This window comes from Trichosurus vulpecula, chromosome 4 (genome assembly GCF_011100635.1).
Source record: "Trichosurus vulpecula isolate mTriVul1 chromosome 4, mTriVul1.pri, whole genome shotgun sequence".
Taxonomy (NCBI): Eukaryota; Metazoa; Chordata; class Mammalia; order Diprotodontia; family Phalangeridae; genus Trichosurus; species Trichosurus vulpecula.
This window is the reverse complement of record NC_050576.1, coordinates 341,805,175-341,809,019: the sequence shown is the minus strand read 5'-3', so window position 1 is coordinate 341,809,019 and position 3,845 is coordinate 341,805,175. Positions and strand designations below refer to the sequence as shown.

The 3,845-nt window shown below is 38.5% G+C and overlaps 1 pseudogene; it reads right to left on the bottom strand.

The window, feature by feature from the left end:
* Nucleotides 1-1,935: 1,935 nt before the first annotated feature.
* On the bottom strand, nt 1,936-2,394 carry LOC118849152 (annotated as a pseudogene).
* Between the last annotated feature and the right edge of the window lie 1,451 nt (nt 2,395-3,845).

Below are 3,845 nucleotides of genomic sequence, written 5' to 3'. Positions count from 1 at the left end.
TTAGAGGAGGAGAGAACGTTTTATGTGACACAGGAGGGAAATAGAAGCCAAACATGTTACAATTTTCTTCTTGTCCATTTATTGTTTTGATTTGTCTCAAATCCCCTTTCCTTGTTATTGTAATAGACTTTCTAATGCCACTTCTCAACAGCTTGAGCAGATCCACAGAAACTTTACATGCATGAATAATATAAGTTGATGTAGCAATATATTTTCTTTGATTTCACATTACATATACAGCACAAATCCCAATAAAATGAGACTAGAAGATATTACAAATTCATTTGGTTGGTATTCAGTTTCTCTGTGAGTAAATAAATATACATGTTTTAAATTAAGAATGTGAAATCCATTACTTACAGGCTGCCTCTTCTGCTTTACTCTGTTTTTTTTTATCATGTTTTATTAACATTTTTGAGAAAGCAAACATAAGGTAGAGTGGAAGGAGCATTAAGTTGTACTGAAACATAATCTTGACCACAGTGGTCCTGAAAGTGTTAAATGTTTAGTGAATGAGTGAGGGGAACCATTGTTCTCTAGTGCAGGAAGTCTTGACTTGTCAATGAACTGAAAAAAAACTGATTGAAAAAACAGGAAAACAGGTCTTCGGATTTGCCAATCAGGAAATCATTGGTAACTCTGGGGAGGGTGATTGCAGCTAAATGATGAGGTAGGAAATCAGATTACAGAGACACAGATTCAAAATATGTCCTTCAGACATCAGAATATATCAAGGAGAACTATTAATTATTTTGTAACCGATTAATAAAAGTGATTCTTTGATCGAAAAGAAACACCCTTTGTATGGGGAATTTCCTTGTAAAATAATGCTAGGTGACTGTCATAGATGAATTAGAATTTACTTGAAAGAATCTCTTTATTAATTTTGAGGATCATATAATTTCTTGAAAAATTTTACTTTCTTCTTTGAAATGTATGATAACATAACTTTGCAAGAGAAAAAAAGAACAAATTTTCCTGAATATGTTGTAAAGAGTACTTGACTGGCGTGATTTCTGATCCTAGTTTTTCCACTAGTTGATTTTATGGTCTGAGACTTGTCACTTAGCTTTGCGGACCTTATTTTCTTTCCCCAAAACTTCTCTGTTTACTTTAAACAGCCCAGATTAATGAAATTACAACACATTTTAAAGATGAGAGTTTCACTTCGTGGTCAAGCACCAGCATGATCATGCACACAGCACTGAGTCATTTTGTAGGAAAAATACCGCTGCAGGTACTCCTTGATGAATACTCACTTTCTGTATGATTCACTCCCCTTGCTCTACTGTTTCTGAATCCAGTTAAATTCAATCGGACACTCAACTCCTTCCCCAGTCTTAGGCTCAGCTTGTCAGACATCAGTTTTACACCTGGTTTAATTCCTATGTTCAAAATCTAAAGACAGTTTCTCTGCTTTCCAGTTAGCAAGGCATACGAGGCCCAGGACTCTTTACAGGTTTGTATAGCACAGAATAGTGTGGATGCATGTAGCAAAAGATATTTACAGGATAAATTAGATTGAAACCAAAGAGACAGTCTTGGATGAAGTCAACTTTGTGTTTCGGGGGCCTGAGAAGAACTGTACCTTCAGACTGTTTACATGGGTTTATTGAGCCTAAATTCATCAGTAAGGTTGATCAAGAATGGAGTTTAAAAAACCACCTAGGTACAAAAAACTCTCTAACACATTTAGAACTGAATTTTTGGTTCTTGAAAACACATCACTAAGCTTCATGTTCCCTCAGCAAGCTACTATAGAGAACACTCATGCTATGGCCTTCAGACCCGCCCAAATGGGGGATTGCTTGTTCTTTAAAAAAAAAGGCAGCAGTATATAAAATGCTTTTAAAATTAAAGAAATTTTAAAGAGATGTACAGCCAGGTTCAAGTTGTACAGTTCACAAGCATAGAGGGGAGGAAAAAAAGTCATATTTAACCAAAGACTAAGCTGGACTTGCCACCAGGAGGATTTCTTCTGGATGATGCTGGTGCTGATGCAACTGGGCTGGGAACAGGTGCAGCAGGCACAGATTTCTCTTCATTCTGTCCCAGGTCAGCCTGTAAGTCTGCCTTCATATTTTCATGTACATCACCTTCTCCCTTTGGACCTAAAAAATCTCCAGAACTGGCTTCAGAAGAGTTTCTTCTTTGGAGGCTAGATGGTTCAGAATTATCCCTACTAGACTGAGCCTATGCTGGCTTGGCCCAAGAAGGGTGATTTTCTTCAGATGTTCCAAAAATATTAGATGCCATTTTGTTCTTTCTCACTGGTTGTTCTGTAGGCTCATCAAAGCCCAAAGTAAAATTAGATTCACCACCTGGAGGACATAACACCTGCGAGCTATTACTTCCATTGGGGTCAATGCCCTTAAAGGTGGTAGTTGCAGTCATGGTGAAGCCAGAGCTGGAACAGGGTTGGGGTAGATGGACAGGCAAACAGACAGAGAGCAGCACAGCTCTTGGACAAGGTCTAACTGAACACACTCACAGATACAGACACAAAAAACCCCCACCCTCTTTTGGGCCTTATTTTCTTACCTTAGATTATAATTTCTTTACCTTTGATTGTTTCTAAGTTTCTTCTAGATTTAAATCTTGTGATGAGAAAACAAAATCAGTCTAGTTACTTAAATTGTTTATTGATGTACTTCTCTGGTGACCTTGACAGAAGAACTGGCTGAAAGAATTGAAGATTTTTAACTTGTAGAAGGAAAACATGGACTTCTGGGTCATGCAACCAGTAAAATGGAAGCCTATATACTTTTTCCAGTCTTCATGAGTTCTCAGACCTCTGCAAAATAAGAATTATGTACAAGAGATAGAACAATTTTAGCAGTCTCCATTGTCCGAGACACCAAGAACTCTAACATGGTAACAACTGGGTGAGCTAACAGCAGAGATGGCTAATTCCTAATCCTAAATATGCTCATTCAGCACTCCTTTCCCACCAGCCACTAAGCTCTGGTAGGGCTTCACAAACTGACCCAGAAGCTTGCAATAGACCCAACAGATCCAACTGGGCTTGTTCGACTTTGTCTACATCTAGCCCCTACCATTGCCATGGAAAATGAAAAGTCAGAATCAGATAGGACTGAGTTTGATAGTGCTTTGTGCTGGAACAGTATTTAGAGAATAGAGGAACAGAGGGGACTGAGGCAGGAAGTTAGCATGTGTATGGGTCTACCAAGCCTGAAAGAAAGGGGACTGGTTATATTGTGCCCATGATTTTTTTTTTGATAAAATTCACTTTTATCTTTATTTCATTTAAAAAATTAATTCAAATTAATCATTTTACATATGATTTCTTTTAGTTTTGATTCTGTTGTCCAGCACATTTGATATTCCTCGCAGTTGTTCCTTATTTGCAAATTTGATGAGCATGCCTTGGGTGTCTTGAGTGAATAAATGAGAAAGCATGTATCAAATGATTACTGTGTGTCAAGTACTGTGCTAAGTGCTAGGAATAGAGAAAGGAGACAGTCCTGGCTCTCAGGAAAGCTTTGCTTTAATGAGAGAGGGGGAGACAATGTAAATAGTGGGGTTTGGCTGCAAGGTGGCCCAGAGGCCTTAACGGCACCTTGAGGGTGAGACAGGAGGCAGCATGTGTAAGGCAAGTCTAACCACCTCTACCTGACCATCATTTTCTCTCAGATTCTGATGGAGATAGCCCAGAAATTTGAACCCAAGAGTCATAGTAATGACATTGTTAAGAAAAGATGTTACTATTGGCTTTGCTGCTGCACCCTAAGGAAGAAGGAACCTTTCCATCTGACTTACAACTGAAACCTTCCATATGTGCTGCCTCCCTGATCAGAATATGAGCTTCCGGAGAGTGGTAACTA